This window comes from Eptesicus fuscus, chromosome 1 (genome assembly GCF_027574615.1).
Source record: "Eptesicus fuscus isolate TK198812 chromosome 1, DD_ASM_mEF_20220401, whole genome shotgun sequence".
Classification (NCBI taxonomy): Eukaryota; Metazoa; Chordata; class Mammalia; order Chiroptera; family Vespertilionidae; genus Eptesicus; species Eptesicus fuscus.
The window spans coordinates 73,300,044-73,318,038 of NC_072473.1; positions in this window are offsets into that span (position 1 = coordinate 73,300,044).

Here is a 17,995-nt window from a genome sequence, read left to right on the forward strand (position 1 = left end):
ACTTAAGAAGAATGTATATTCTGCAGGTTTGTGGTGAAATGTTCTATAAATGTCAGTTAAATCTATCTGATCCAGTGTATCCTTTAGAGCAGTGGTCACCAACCTTTCAGTTCTCACAGACCACCAGTGGTCCATGGACCCCTGGTTGGCGACTGCTGATCCTAAGGTTTCCTTAAACCAGGGGTCGCCAACCTTTCGGACCTCATGGACCACCAGTGGTCTGCGGACCACCAGTTGGCAACCGCTGCTTTAGAGTTACTGTTTTCTTATTAATTTTTGGTCTGGAGGTTCTATCCAGTGAAGTCAGCAGGGTGTTAATACTCCCAACTATGACTGTATTGTTGTTGATCTCTACCTTAAAGTCCTATAAGGTTTTTTACATATTTAGGTGCTCCTATATTGGGTGCATATATGTTTACCAGTGTTATATCCTCTTGTTGAATCGATCCCTTTAGTATTATATAGTGACTTTTACTGTCTCTTGTGATAGCCTTCATTTTGAAGTTTATTTTGTCAGATATGAGTATTGCTACCTTAGCGTTTTTGTTTTTCGTTCCCAGTTGCATGGAAAATTTTTTTCTGCCCCTTCACTCTCATCCTGTGTGAGTCTTTTGTTCTGAGGTGGGTCTCTTGTAGACAGCATATAGTTGGGTTGTGTTTTTGTATCTATTCAGCTACCACTTGTCTTTTGCTTGGAGCATTTAATCCATTTACATTTAAGGTTATTATTGATAGCTACATATTTATTGCCATTTTAATTCTGTATTCCTATGTTTCTGTCTCTCTCTATTTCTTCTCATTACAGCCATCCCTTTAGCATTTCATGTAATGATAGCTTGGATGTGATGAACTCCTTTAGTCTTTTTGTTTGTTTGTTTGTTTGTTCTGGTGAGATCTTTATTTCACTGTCTATTTTGAATAATAGTCTTGCTGGATATAGTAACATTGGTCTGAGATCCTTGCTTTCCATTACCTTCAGTACTTCATGCCATTCCCTTTGGCCTATAGAGTTTCTGATGAGAGAGTAGAGCCTAATGTGACATCCTTTGTAAGTAACAGTTTGATTTTCTCTTGCTGCCTTTAAGATTCTCTCTTTATCTTTAATTTTTGGCATTTTAATTATGATGTGCCTGGTGTGGGCCTGTTTGGGTTCCTGTTGCTTGGGAGTCTCTGTGCTTCCTGAATTTGTGTGACTTTTTCCTTCACCAAGTTAGGCAAGTTTTCTGCCATTATTTTTTCAAACACATTCTTTCTCCCTTTTTCCCTTTCTGCCTCTTCTGGCACACCTATTATGAAAATACTGTTACATTTCATGTTGTCCCACAGCTCCCTTAAGCTGTCCTTTGTTTTTTTAATTGATTTTTTTCTAATTGGTTCTCTGATTGAGTGGTTTTTTATTTTTACCCTGTCTTCTAACCAATTGATCCTGTCTTCAGGTTCTCCTAATCTGCTGTGTATTCCTTCCAATGTGTTCTTTATTTCTGCTATGTCATTCTTAGCTTAGTTCTGTTTTCATAGTTACTATATCTTTTCTCATGCTGTTGAGCATCTTTACCCCAATTATTCTGAACTCTATATCAGATAAATTTCTTTTTTTAATTACTTTATTGATTAAGGTATCACATATTTTTCCTCTAACCACCTCCCCATTCCCATCTCAAACCCCTCCACACGCAAATCCCCACCCCCCTGTTGTCTGTGATCACTGGTTAGGCTCATATGCAAGCACACAAGTCTTTTGGTTGATCTCTCTCCCTTATCCCCACCCTCCCCTACCTTCCCTCTGAGGTCTGACAGTCTGATTGATGCTGTTCTTGTTCTTCATTCTATGTTGTTCATCATTTCCCCTAGATGAGTGAGCTCATGTGATACTAGGAATACACTTATAGGAACCAAAAATGAGACAAGCAATAATGGTTATGCTGAGAGGCAAATGAATCAGTTTATAGTGAGTTTCTTTCTGGGCCAATAGTTCTTTTGAGTCCCAATTTCTATGTCCAACAGTTCTTTATGTTTACATAACAGCAATGATATTTCAGTTCTGGATGGTGGACAAATGGTGGTAATGCAGGTCCGACCCTCTCTGGTTTGGTCCTGGGCAATCTGCAGTGACACACATCTGCTGACTGCTAGTATGGCAAGGCATCGTCAGCGTCTTCCATCTCTGGACTGTTTCTCTTCTGACTTCATGGCTGGAGCACTCCTGTCAATTCCTCTCTGTTGCAGGAATCCACATGGTTGTTTTCTGAAAATATACAAACATATTCTTGACCAAAAGTTAATAAAGGCATCTTTTCTATAAATTTGACTTGCGATCCTTTTACATTTTTTGCCCAAATGATTTTCCTTTGGCTTGTTTTGACACCATGTATGTTTTACCTGGGTGTCTTGCTGTTAGCATTACAAATGAAAGTTAATTTTCTAAAGTAAAAATTTTCTAGATGTAATTTATTTACAGGATATTTTTCCTTACATGATATTCTTCTATTATATCCCCTTTTTTGGTTTAAATATTAGAAGGCTTTTGGAAATTTAATGCTGTAATCTTGATAGCTTTTAAATTTTACTTTTTTGCACTAAAATGTGACTACTTTAGGTTCATTATATGTTATGCAATTTTACCATGAGATGAACTACCAATAAAAATTTTGTTCACACTTTAGGAACAGCTTTTTTGTCCAGTACACTTGACTTTTGTAGAATATTCGCTTATTTTGATTGGCCAATTTAAATTAGTCTGAAAACTTGACTATTATTTTCTGTCAAATTTAATACTCCAACAACCATCTTATTTTACTCTGTAAATATTAGTGAAGAGGATTATTTGCCTTCTTGAGTAGGACCTGAGCATTCCTGGTACTAGGCTGGATTTAGATATCAAAGACCTCAGTTCCCCGCATCATGGGTGCAAGACATCTCCATCAAGTCTTGTTGTGTGAGAGGGCATCTGCTGTCAGAGTCTCTGTTACCTGGGTCCCGATTTGAGCTGGGCATGTGAAGCTGAGCAGCCATGGGGGCAGGAGATCTCCTTCAATTGGGGTGAGGGTTCAGGCCCCTGCAATGTTGGGGGGGTGAAGGTCTGTGCCCCACCTCTGTTGACCCCCAAGTTCTCTCCTGATGGCCCTATGCGACTGTGCCTGTCTTAGGTTGTTCCTTCCCTGAAGAATCTTACCCGTCTCTGGCTAACCAGCCATCCTCCGGGACCAAGCAGGGTGATGTGAGGTTTAGTTCTGTCTCCTTGGTTGCCTACGCCCCATGACCTCCATGCCCAGCACCTGCCTTGGGATCCCCTCACCTGCTGGCAGGGTCCCAGCACTGATCACATATCTTGTGGAACCCAGGTTTCTTCTCCAAGGAGACTCAGCTCACCCCACTGGGCGAGAGACAGATCCATGGTACCAGCCATCATGAGGCTTCAGCCTTGGCATGAACAGAAGCTCAGGCAACAGCTGTGGACAATTGGATTGCGAGAAGAGGGTCCTTTTTGGCCAAAAGGGCAAGAGGGGAAAATTTAGAATGCTCTGGTGCCTTCCCAGGGGGCCCTCTACACAGTGGAAGGGATTAAACCCTTCCATGTTCTTTTTAAATTGCTGCCAGACATTCAAAGAATTAGTTTGTAAGTTTGTTTGGGATAATTGTATTTTACACTGTTGTAATTCTAAATTATCTAGAGATGTGTTACCTTTGTCTCCAAGCACCAAAAAGATGATTTTTTATTGATCCCCAAGGGTGCGAGGTACTATTATAGGTATCGGGGGTAACACAAATCTGGGAAAAATTATGACATTGTAGAATAATATCATGTAAGGATATTCTTTGCTCTAGGCCATGGCAATTCCATTTCAAACTGGCTGCCAATTTCTTTTTGTATAGACAAGGTCTTAGCTACATTCTCTATACCTCTCCCAGGAGCAAGTAGTGATAGTCCCTTTCTTTGGTATCCACACAAGCCAAAACCTCTCTTTAATTTTACATACAAAAGAGCAATGGTTTGATTTGGTGTCATACAAAAGGGAAGCTGGGTGGAGACCCCTGTGTAATTATACTTCCTTGCACCAACCATGGTCCTCCTGGATGACCAAGGTGTTTGGTATTATTGGTGACTACATTAGGAGGGGGATCAGCCCTCGTAAGGGCTCTTACCCATGAAGAGTCAGGAACATAAGTCCAAAATACTTACCCATTTGCCCCAGGTAATCTTACCGTACAGCTGATGACTGCTAGCATGGCAAGAAAGATGTTCTCAGGCGTCCTTGGGGTTCTGGTTACCTCACAATTTCTTTTTTATTTTTATTTTTAAAAATTTTTACTTTTATTATCATTTTTTATGTGTTCTTACCCCCCCATAATCCCCCATCCTCAATTCGTGCCCCAACCCCCTGTTGTCTGTGCCCATTGATTAGGCTTATTGCATGTACACAAGTCCCTTGGTTGATCTCTCCCACTTTCTTCCACCAACACCCTCCTTCCCTGATGTTTGAGGTTCTGATCGATGTTTCTCAGTCTCTGGATCTGTTATTGTTCATCAGTCTATGCCATTCATTATATTCCACAAATGAGTGAGATCATGTGATATTTATCTTTCTCTGCCTGGCTTATTTCACTTAGCATGATGCTCTCCATCTCCATCCATGTTTTTGCAAATGGTAGGAGCTCCTTCTTTTTTACTGCAGCATAGTATTCCATTGTGTAGATATACCACAGTTTTTTAATCCACTCATCTACCGATGGACATTTGGGTTGTTTCCAAATCTTAGCTATGGTGAATTGTGCTGCTATGAACATAGGGGTACATATATCCTTTCTGGTTTGTGTTTCTAGTTTCTTGGGATATATTCCTAGGAGTGGGATCACTGGGTCAAATGGGAGTTATATTTTTAGTTTTTGAGGAAACTCCATTCTGTTCTCCACAGTGGCTGTACCAGTCTGCATTCCCATCAGCACGACAAAAGAGTTCCTTTTTCTCTGCATCCTCGCCAACACTTGTCATTTGTTGATTTGTTGATGATAGCCATTCTGACAGGTCTGAGATGATACCGCATTGTTGTTTTGATTTGCATCTCTCTGATGATTAATGACTTTGAGCAGGCTTTTATATGACTCTTGGCCTTCCTTCTGTCTTCTTTCGAAAAGTGTCTATTTAGATCAATTGCCCATTTTTTGATTGGGTTGTTTATCTTCTTTTTGTTAAGTTGTATGAGTTCTCTGTAAATGTTGGAGATTAAACGTTTATCGTTGATATCATTGGAAAATATGTTCTCCCATGCAGTGGACTTCCTTGTTGTTTTATTGATGGTTCCCTTGCTGTGCAAAAGCTTTTTATTTTGATGTAGTCCCATTTGCTTATTTTCTCTTTAGCTTCCATTGCCCTAGGAGCAGTATCAGGCATATTTTGGCATATGTCTGAGATTTTGCTGCCTGTGTATATATCCTCTAGTATTTTTATGGTTTCCTGTCTTGTTTAAGTCCTTTATCTATTTTGAGGTTTTTTTTTTTTTTTGTGAATGGTGAAAGTTGGTGATCTAGTTTCATTTTTTGGCATGTATCTGTCCAATTTTCTCAACACCATTTGTTGAAAAGACTGTCTTGACTCCATTGTATGTTCATGCCTCCTTTGTCAAGTATTAATTGGGCATAGTGGTTTGAGTCAATTTCTGGGTTCTCTATTCTATTCCATTGATCTATGTGTCTGTTCTTGTGCCAGTACCAGACTGTTTTAAGAACAGTGGCTTGGTAATACAGCTTGAAATCTGGTATTGAGATCCCACCTACTTGTTCTTCTTTCTCAGGATTGCTGCAGTTATTCGGGGTCTTTTTTTATTCCAGATGAATTTTTGGAGTGTTCTTTCTAGGTCTGTGAAGTATGCTGTTGGTATTTTAATGGGAAGTGCATTGAATTTATAGATTGCTTTGGGTAGTATGGACATTTTGATTATGTTGATTCTACCAATCCATGAACATGGTATGTTCTTCCATCTGTTTATGTCTTTCTCTATCTCTTTTTCAGTGTCACATAGTTTTCCACGTATAGGTCTTTTACCTCCTTAGTTAAGTTTATTCCTAGGTATATTAATTTTTTTGGTGCAATGGTAAATGGGATTGCTTTTTTAGTCTCTCTGTCTGTAATTTCACTATTGGTGTATAGAAATGCCATACCTTTATTGGTGTAAATTTTGTATCCTGCTACAGTGCCAAATTCATTTATTAAGTCTAATAATTTTTTAATAGAGTCTTTAGGGTTTTCTATATGTAGTATCATGTAATCTGCAAATAAGGAGAGTTTTACTTCTTCTTTTACAATCTGGATGCCATTTATTTCTTCTTCTTCTCTGATAGCAATGGCCAGTACTCCCAGCACTATGTTGAACTGGAGTGGTGAGAGTGGGCATCCCTGTCTTGTTCCTGTTATTAGGGGAAATGGTTTTAGTTTTTGCCCAGTGAGTATGATGTTAGCTGTGGGTTTATCATATATAGTTTTATTATGTTGAGGTATGATCCTTCTATTCCAACCTTGCTGAGTGGTTTTATCAAGAAAGGGTGATGGATTTTGTCAAATGCTTTTTCTGCATCAATTGATATGACTATATGGTTTTTATCTCTCAATTTGTTTATGTGATGTATCACGTTTATTGATTTGTGAATATTGTACCATCCTTGCATCCCTGGGATAAATCCTACTTGGTCATGGTGTATGATCTTTCTGATGTACTGCTGGAGCCTATTTGCTAGAATTTTGTTGAGGATTTTGGCATGTTCATGAGGGATATTGGCTTGTAATCCCCAAGGGTACGAGGAACTATTATAAGTACTGGGGGTGATCCAAATCTGGGAAAAATTTTAATGATAGTGTAGAATAATATTGGCCCGTAATTCTCTTTCATTGTGTTATCTTTATCTGGTTTTGGTATTAGGGTGATGCTGGCTTCATAGAAGGAGCTTGGGAATGTTCCTTCTTCCTGAATTATCTGGAATAGTCTGAGGAGGATAGGTTTTAGCTCTTCCTTGAATGTTTTATAAAACTCCTCTGTGAAGCCGTCTGGCCCCGGGCTTTTGTTTGCTGGAAGCTTTTTGATAACTACTTCAATTTCTTCCATAGTTATCAGCCTATTGAGATTTTTAGTCTCTTCCTGAGGAAGTTTTGGAAGGTTGTGTTTTTCTAGGAATGTGTCCATTTCCTCCAGGTTGTCTAGTTTGTTGGAGTAGAGTTGTTCACAGTATTTTTTGACAATCCTTTGTATTTCTGTGGGGTCTGTTGTTATTTCACCTCTTTCATTTCTGATTTTGTTTATTTGGGTCCTCTCTCTTTGCTTCTTGGTGAGCCTGGCTAGAGGTTCATCAATCTTGTTTATCCTTTCAAAGAACCAGCTCTTGGTTTTGTTGATCTTGTGTATTGTTTTTTTGGTCTCAATGTCATTCATTTCTGCTCTGATCTTTATTATTTCCTTTCTTCTGCTCACTGTGGGCTTTTCTTGATGCTCCCTTTATAATTTTTTGAGTTGTTGAGTTCGATGATCTATTATCATTTTTTCTTGTTTTTTGAGGTAGGCCTGTAGAGCTATACATGTCCCTCTCAGGACTGCTTTCATTGTGTCCCATAGGATTTGCAATGTTATGTTTTTATTGTCATTAGTCTCCAGGATGTTTTTAATTTCTTCTTTGCTCTCATTGATAACGCAATCATTGTTTAGTAGCATGCTATTCAGTTTCCAAGTGTTTGAATTTTTTGGAATGTTTTTATTGTAGTTTTTTTTTAATATTATGCCATTGTGGTCTGAGAAAATGCTTGATATGATTTCAGTCTTTTTGAATTTGGGGAGACTTTGCTTGTTACCCAATATATGGTCTATTTTTGAGAATGTCCCATGTGCACTTTAGAAGAACGTATATTCCATGGCATTTGGGTGAAATACTCTGAATGTGTCAATTAGGTCCACCTGATCTGGTATGTCATTTACAATTGCTTTTTCTTTGCTGATTTTTTGTCCAGATGATTTATCCATTGATGTCAGTGGTGTATTAAAGTCCCCTTCTATGATTGTATTGATGTCAATATCTCCCTTGATATCTTCCACCTGATTTTTTATGTATTTGGGTGCTCCTGCGTTGGGTGCATATACATTTACCAGAGCTATATCTTCTTGCTGGATTGCTCCCTTTAGTATTATGCAGTGGCCTTCCTTATCTCTTATTAAAGCCTTTACTTTGAGGTCTATTTTATCTGATATAAATATCGCAACCTCAGCTTTTTCTCATTTCCATTTGCCTGAAAAATGTTTTTCCATCCCTTCACTCTCAGTCTGTGTGAGTCTTTTGCTCTAAGGTGGTTCTCTTGTAGATAGCAAATATATGGGTCATGTTTTCTTATCCATTCAGCTACCCTATGTCTTTTGATTAGTGCATTTAATCCATTTACGTTTACTGTTATTATTGATAAATACCTGTTTGTTGACATATTTTTCCTTAGTGTTTGTGTTTCTTCTTGCCTTTCTCTTTCTTCTTTTTACAGCAGCCCCTTTAGCATTTCTTGCATTGCTGGTTTGGTTGTGATGAACTCTCTTAGCCCTTTTTTGTCTGTGAAGCTTCTGATTCCACCTTCAATTTTGAATGATAGCCTTGCTGGGTATAATATTCTTGGATCCAGTCCCTTGTTTTGCATCACTTTGTATATTTCATTCCATTCCCTTCTGGCCTGGTGTGTTTCTGTTGAGAAATCAGTTGATATTCTGATAGGAGATCCCTTGTAGGTAACTTTCTGTTTCTCTCTGGCAGCCTTTAAGATTCTTGCTTTTTCGTTGGTGTTGGTCAATTTAATTATGATGTGTCTTAGTGTCAGTCTTTTGGGGTTCAACTTGTTTGGGACTCTATGTACTTCTTGGACTTGGATAGTTTTTTTCTTGCCAATATCAGGGAAGTTTTCTGTCATTATTTCTTCTAACAGGTTTTCTATTCCTTGCGTCTCTTCCTCTCCTTCTTTTATCCCTATTATTCGAAGATTGTTTCGTTTTGTGTTGTCCTGAAGCTCCCTTAGGCTCTCCTCTTGCTTTTTAAGTCTTCTTTCCAGTTGCTGCTGTGTGTGTTTGTTTTTTCCTACCTTGTCTTATAATTTGCTGATGCGGTCCTCAGCCTCTTCTACTCTACTCTTTAAGCCTTCCATTGTGTTCTTTATTGTAGCTATGTCATTCTTCATCTCCTCTTGGTTTCTTTTCATGTTGGTGACATTTTCATTCAGCTCCTTATAGTTCTCATTGAGTTGTGTGTATTTGTCATCCATCCATTTAAACATCCTTATAACGAATACTCTGAATTCTTTCTCTGTTAAGCTGCTAGCCTCAAGTTCATTTAACTCCCTTTCTGGTGATTCCTCTTTTTCCTCCCTTTGGGAATTGTCTTTTTTTCTCCCCATGTTTTCCTGTAATGTTTTAATTGTAGATCCGCTTGCTTTGCTACCCAGTTTCTTTTGGGGATGGTGCTACTGGTGTAATCTCTCAGTTCTCCTGGGCTTGGTAATCTAGTATAGCTCCCTACTTGAGCTACTTGGGTTCTCTTGATGTAGGCCTGGAAGCTTGAGAGGCACAACTGTGGTGTCTAAAGGCCAGCAGCTATGGACTGGAGTGTCCCAGTTTTTGCTGTCTTGCAACCTTAGTTGAAATCGTGCATGTCCAGTGGGAACTCACAGTGGCACCCAGGAACCATCTGTTGGGAGAGCTCACAGTGTCTCCCACTAGCACCCTGTGTGTAGATGGGCTCAGGGTACCTGCCTGTTGTAAATTCGCTTATGTGGAGGTGTGTTTGCAGGCGCACAGCTCTGATGCACTTTGAGGGACTCTGACACTGAAGTTAAACTGCTAGGGTGTATGTGGGAAGTTATTCAGGAGAAAGGAGTTCAGAGTTTCTGCTGTGGGGCAGCGAGTCCTTGGCTGTACAGAATCGCACCCAGCAGGGGCTCAAAGCAGCTCCCCAGAGGACCCTGTTGATATATGGGCTCAGGGTGCCTTCCCTTGCTGTCGCCATGAGTTTGCCAGCCCTTGAGTGTGTGCGAACTGATGGAGCGCCCGCCAGTGCAAAGCTCTGATGCACCCTGGCACTGAAGTTGCACTGCAGGGGTGTCCTTGGGCAGTTATTTAGGAAGAGGCAGTTCAGAGATTTTACTGCAGGGCCGCGCACCCTTGACTGTGCAGAATCAGCCCCTCAGGGGCTCTCAGTTGTTCCCAAGCACTGCCTGGGTAGTGGAGTGCCTGGGAGCCTATGGGCTGGAGAAGTGGCGAATCCTGAGTTCCGGCGCTGGGGAGGGGGAGGTTGTACTTACTGCTTTCAGTGGCGCACTTTTGGAGGTGGAGGTCTCAGGGTTCTCGCATCTGCAGCTGGGGTGGCAGGTCTTCTACCAGAGTGGCTGTAGTGACCAGGTTTGCTTTGGAGACCAGACTGGGTGGTGGTAAGGTTAGGATTCTAGTCTCTAGCAGTTCCATTCTTAAAGATGGCCTTATTAGTATGTTTTTAATTATAGGAAACAAGTGGATGTTAAGTGATATCTCATTGTGATTTTCATTTTCCTAATGGATCATGATGTTGAGCATATTTTCATGTGGTTATTGACTATATATCCATTTGGAGAAATGTCTATTCAGGTACATTTCTAATTTTTTAATTGGGTTTTTGGTTTTTTTATTGTTGAGTTGTAAGAATTAGTTATATATTCTAGATAAAATCCCATCAGGTATGTGATTTACAGGTATTTACATCCATTCTGTGGGTTATCTTATTGCTTGCTTTTAAAAACATTAAATATATTGGGGTGACATTGGTTAATAAGATCACATAAATTACAGGTTTGGATTTCCATGTTATAAGATATGTATATTGTAGTATGTGCCTACCACCAAAAGTCAAATAATCTTCTGTCACGATTTATATTAGACCTCCTTCACCCTCCACTTCCTTCTCTCTGGCAAGTACCAATTGCTGTTTGTGTTTACAAGTTTCAGTTTTATATCCCACAATAGTGGCCCAGTGCACAAAATTTGTGCACTCAGGGGGGTCCCTCAGCCTGGCCTACATCCTCTCGCAGTCTGAGAGCCCTTGGAGGATGTCTGAATGATGGCTTAGGCCCGCTCCTTACAGGAGGTAGGAGAGGCTCCTACTACCACCGTTGCACTCACCAGCCATGAGCCTGGTTTCTGGCTGAACAGCGCTCCCCCTGTGGGAGCACATTGACCACCAGGAGGCAGCTTCTGCATTAAGTGTCTGCCCTCTGGTGGGCAGTGCACATCATAGCAACCAGTCGTTCCACAGTTCTGTCAATTTGCATGTTAGACTTTTATTATATAGGATATGAGTGAAATTATATGATGCTTAGCTTTTTCTATCTGAAATTTCATTTAGCATAATGTTCTTAGGTCCATCCATGTTGTTGCAAATGTCAGTATTTCATCCTTTCTTATGGCTGAGCAGTATTCCATTGTGTATATGTATCACATCTTCTTTATCCAGTCCTCTGTTGCAAAACACTTTGGTGGTCTCCATGATGTGGCCAACATGAATAATGCTGTGATGAACATAGGGCATATATCTTTGCAAATACATGATTTTGAGGTTTTCGGGTATATACCCAGGGATGAATTGCTGGGTCATATTGTAGCTCTATTCTTAATTGTTTGAGGAATTGCAAGACTGTTCTACAGTGGCTGTATCAGTTTACATTCCCAGCAGCAGTGAATAAGGGTTCCCTCTTTTCAAAAATCTCCCCAACACTTGTTATTGTCTTATTGATAATGGCCATTTGAACAGATGTGAAGTGGTATCTCATAGTTTTCATTTGCACTTCCCTAATTGTCAGTGAGGTTTAACATCTTTTCATACACACACACACACACACACACACACACACACACAGGCTGTTTGTATGTCTTCTTGGGAGAGGGGTCTGTTTAGGTCTCTGTCTATTTTTTAATTGGGTTGTTTGTTTGGTAATGAATTTTATGAGTGCTTTATATATTTTGGAAATTAAGCCTTTGTTAGAGCTATCATTTGCAAATATCTCCCATTAGGTCAGCTCCCTCTGAGTTTTTCTTTTGGTTTCTTTGGCTGTGAAGAAGCTTTTTAGTTTGATATAGTCCTATTCATTTGTTATTGCATTTACTTCTCTTGCCTTTGGAGTCAAGTTCATAAAATGTAATCTCTTACCAATGTCCATAAGTTTAGTACCTATGTTTTATTTTATGTAATTTATTGTTTCATATCTTATATTTAGGTATTTGATCCATTTTGAATTAATTTCTATACATGGGGAAAAACTTTAATCCAATTTCATTCAGTTGCATGTGGCTTTCCAGTTTTCCCAGCACCATTTATTGATGAGGCTTTCTTTATGTCACTGTGTGTTTCTGGCTTTTTTGTTGGAAATTACCTGCCCTTATACATATGATTTTATATCTAGGCTCACAATTCTGTTAATTGTGTGTCTGTTTTTCTGCCAACACCATGCTAACCTGATTATTATAGCTCTGTAGTATAATTTGAAATCATGCAGTGTGATATCTCTGGCTTTGTTCTTTCTTTTTGCAGTATTGCTTTGGCTATGCAGGGTATTTTGTGGTTTCATACAAATCTGATGGGGTTTTTTTGTTCTATTTTTTAAAAAAATAACATTGAGGCCTGGCCAGTGTTGCTCAGTAGTTGAGCATCAACCTATAAACCAGGAGGTCATGGTTCAATTCCCCGTCAAGGCACAAACCTGGATTGCAGGCTCTATCCCTAGTAGAGGGCATGCAGGAGGCAGCCAATTAATTATTCTCTCTCATCATTGAAGCTTCTATCTCCCTTTCCCTTACTCTCTGTAATAAATAAATAAAAAACTATTTAAAAATTATAAAAAATGACATTGAGATTTTCATGGGGATTGCATAAAAGCTATACTAGTATATTGCAGGAGAAGGAACAGTGTGGCCAGCAGGATGGCAGGGAGAGAGAGGGTGTGAGTGAGTAAAGGAATGATAAAGGAGTGTGGACATGTGTGGTATGTGTGCAAGTTAGTGAGGGATAGTTAGCTCTCCCAGGAGTTTTGGGGACTGGCAGATCATGCTCTTCTAGATGGAGAGCTCCTGCTACTGCCATGGGCATTCCCAAGCCTGAAGCAGCTTTGGCAAGGAGCCCATGCCATATTGTAGAGGGGAGAATGGAGGCTAGGAGCACAGCCACACCAACACCCAGACTGGCCTCGGAAAATACCATGATACATGCAGGGAACCACTTGATAGCCATAACCCAAGTGGGACCACCACCACACCCCAGCAGTGAGTGGTGGAGTACCTCACCACGGGCTCCCAGAGGTCTGTAGTAAGCACTCACCAGAGAGACCTCCCACACTGTGCCTCCTTGCCCGTGTTCTGGAACCCACACCCCATGATCCTACACTTTAGGGGACCCCCATGCCCCACCCACACACCAGGTCCAAAGACCGTACTTCTGATCGGATCTCAAGTAACCTGGTGCATGCCCCACTCTGGGCCACAGGAGAGTGCTGCCTTTGCTACCCAGAGCAACTCGGTGCCTCTCCATGCTGGCCCCATGACAGTGCTGCTTGGGTGACCCAGCGCAACTTGGCATGCACCCAACTCCAGGCCACAGGACAGGGCCACAGGAATGACCTGGAGCAATCCAGCATGTGCCCCTTCTTGGGACATGGGATAGCACTGCCCTTGTGACCTGGAGTCACTGGGTGTGCCCAGCCAGTGGTCACAGGACCATGCTACAAGTATGCTGCCAGAGGGGCCAGGACTTCACAACAAATTTCATGCCAGAGGGCTCTGGGTCCTCACAGGGAGTCACACACCAGGAACTGTGTGTGAAAAACTGTGCATGAGCCCCTGACATCCTGAGCATCTGAAGCAGACAACTGAGGGACCAGATTCATGGTAGAAGGGGATACAACTCAGAGCAGAGACATTAAAGGTGTGAGAATCAAGGCAGACCCAACCCTGGGCTAACAAGTACCGGGCCATTGGACTAATAGGGACTTGAAATTCTCAGACCCCAAGCAGCGTGACCAGTGTCAGAAAAGGACAGCAAAAATGGAAAGACAAAGAAAAATCCCAAAAGTAAAGAAAAGGAGCAACTACCGGAAAAAGAATTAAATGAAATGGAAGCAGGCAATATGTCAGAGAAATAATTCAGAGTAATGGTTATAAAGATGCTCAAATGCCTGGATGAGAAATTCACCAACATGTGTAAGAATCAAGAGGCAATAAATAAGGACATAGGGTCTATAAATAACATAATAGGCCCTGGCAGGTATTTCTCAGTAGATAGAGCATTGGCTTGTGGACTAAAGGGTCCCAGATTTGATTCTGGCCAAAGGAACATGCCTGGGTTGTGGACTCGATCCCCCTGCCCCTTTAGGGGGCATGCAGGTGGAAGCCAATCAATGATTCTCTCATCATTGATGATTCTATTTCTCTCTCTATATCCCTTCCTCTCTGAAATCAATAAAAAAGGAACACAATGGAAGGTTTCAACAGTAGACTAGAAGAAGCAAAGGACCAAATTAGCAAGTTAGAAGACAGGGTACTAAAAACACCCAATCCAAACAGCAATTGGGGAAAAAATTAAAAGGCATGAGGAGAGTTTAAGGGAGCTTTGAGACAACATGAAATGAAGCAACATTCACATAATAGGAGTGCCAGAAGGAGAAGAAGAGGAGCAAGGAATAGAAAACCTATTTGAAGGAATAAAGATAGAAAACGTCCCTGACTTGGTGAAGAAAAAGCACAGAGAATCCTAAACAAGATAAACCCAAATCCACACACCAAGACATGTTGTTATTACAATGGCAAACATTAATAAAAAAAGAAATAATATTAAGGGCTGCGAGAGAGAGAGAGAGAGAGAGAGAGAGAGAGAGAGAGAGAGAAAGTTACCTACAAGGGATCTCCCATTAGACAATCAAATGATTACTCAACAGAAACGCATCATGCCAAAAGGGAAGAGAATGAAGTATGCAAAGATGCAAAGCAAGGGACTGACTCCAAAAATTTGCTATCCAGCAAGGCTATCAATCAAAATTGAAGGTGAAATCAGGAGCTTCGTAGGAAAAAAAAAAAAAAGGCTAAGGGAATTTATTACCACCAAGTCAACAATGTACGAAAGGCTAAAGGAACTGTTGTAAAAAGAAGAAATAGAAAGGAAAGAAGGAACACAGGCATAAAGAATAAAAATGGCAACAAACAAGTACCTATCAATAATCCACTTTAAATGGATTAAGTGTCCAAATCAAAAGACATGGGGTAGCTGAGTAGATAAGAAAACATGACCCATATATCTGCTATCTACAGAAGACCCACCTTAGAATAAAGGAGTCACACAGACTGATGGTGAAGGGATGGGAAAAGGTTTTTCAGGCGAATGGAAATGAAAAGAAAACAACAACAAAAACCTGGGGTAGCAATACTTATATCTGAAAAATTAGACCTCCACATAAAGGCCATAACAAGAGATAAGGAAGGCCACTTCATAATACTAAAGGGAGAAATTCAACAAGAAGATATAACCCTGGTAAACATATATGCACCCAATACAGGAGCAACCAAATACATAAAAAAAAAACACACAACAAAAAACTTCTGGAGGATATCAAGGGAGAGATTGACAATACAGTCATAGTAGGGGACTTTAATACCCCACTAACACCACTGGACAAATCCTCTAAACAAAAATCAGCAAAGAAACATCAATCCTAAATGACTCACTAGATCAGATGGAATTAATTGACATATTCAGAACATTCCAACCCAAAGCCACAGAATATACATTCTTCTCAAGTACACATGGGTCATTTTCAAAGATAGACCACATATTGGGACACAGGCAAAGTCGCTTCAAATTCAAGAAGATAGAAATCATATCGAGCATCTTCTCAGATCACAATGGCATAAAATTAAAAATCAACTACAATAAAAACATTTAAAAATCAAACACTTGGAGGCTAAATAGCATGCTATTAAACAATGATGGGGTTACCAATGAGATCAAAGAAGAAATAAAAAGCATCATGGCAAAAAATGACAATGAAAGCACAACAATCCAAAGTCTCTGAGACACAGTGAAAGCAGTCCTGAGAGGGAAGTTCATAGCACAACAGGCCTACCGCAAAAAAAACAAGAAAAATTGGTAATAAATTTTCTAACCCTATAACTTAAAGAATAGAAATAGAGCAACAAGAAAATCCCAGAGTAAGTAGAAAAAAGGAAATAATAAAGATCAGAGTGAAAATAAATGACATAGATAACCCTGAAACACACACACACACACACACACACACACACACACACACACACACACACAATACAAAAGATCAATAGACCCAAGAGCTGGTTCTTTTAAAGGATTAACAAGATAGATGAGCCTTTACCAGGCTAACCAGGAAAGCAAGAAAGAGGACCCAAATAAGCAAAATCAAAAATGAAAGAGGTAAAGTAATAACCAACCCCACAGAAATACAAAGGATTGTAAAAAAAGAAAATACCGTGAACAACCCTGCTCCAACAAACTGGACAACCTAGACGAAATGGACATATTCCTAGAAAAAGTCAATCTTCCAAAAATCAATCCAGAAGAATCAGAAAATCTGAATGAGCCATTAACTACTGAGGAAATTCAAACAGTAATAAAATAATAAATAAATAAATAAATAAATAAATAAATAAATAAATAAATAAAAAAACTTCCAACAAATAAAAGCCCTGATCTGGTTGGCTTCCCAGGGGAGTTTTACCAACCACTCAAAGAAGAACTGAAATCTACCCTCCTCAGACTATTTCAAAAAATTCAAGAGGAAGGAAGACTTCCAAGATCTTTCTATGATTCCAGCATTACCCTAATCCCAAAACCAGTTAAAGTCACTACAAAGAAAGAAAATTGAAGGCCAATATCCCTGATGAACATAGATGCTAAAATCCTCAATAAAATGTTAGCAAATTGCATCCAACAATACATGAAAAAGATCATACACTATGACCAAATGGGATTTATTCTGGGGATGCAAGGATGGTACAATATCCACAAATAAAAAAATGTGATACATCACATAAACAAATTGAAAGACAAAAATCACATGATCATATCAATTGATGAAGAAAAAAAATTCGACAAAATCTAACACCCATTCTTGATAAAAATTCTCAGCAATGTGTGAATAGAAGGATCATACCTCAACATAATAAAAGCCTTATATGACAAACCTACAGCCAACATTATGCTCAATGAGCAAAAACTGAAACCATTTCCCCTAAGAACAAAAACAAGACATGGATGCCCCTTTTCACCACATCTGTTTAATATAGTACTGGAAGTGCTAGCCAAAGCAATCAAACTAGAAGAAATAAAAGGCATCCAAATTGGAAAAGAAGTAAAACTGTCATTATTCGCTAGTGATATGATATTATACATAGAAACCCCTAAAGACTCCATCCATCATAAAAAACTACTAGATATAATAAATTAATTCAGCCTCGTAGAAGGATACACAATTAACACCCAGAAATCTATGGCATTTTATACACCAATAATGAACTTACAGAAAGCTATACTAAAACAGCAATCCCATTTAATATTGCAACAAAAAATTAAGCTACCTAGGAATGAACTTAACTAAGGCTATAAAAGACCTGTAATCTAAAAACTACAGGATGTTGAAAAGAGAGATAGAGGAAGATATAAAAAAGTGAAAGAATATACTGTGTTCATGGATTGGTAGAAATGACATCATTAAAATATCCATACTACCCAAAGCAATCTATAGATTCAACACAATCCCCATTAAAATACTAATGGCATGTTTCACAGACCTAGAACAAAGTCTCCAAAAATTTATATGGAATAAAAAAGACCCCCAATAGCCACAGAAATCCTGAGATAAAAGAACAAAGTTGGAGGGATCACAATACCAGGCATCGAGTTATATTACAAAGCCAATGTTTTCAAAACAGCCTGGTACTGGTATAAG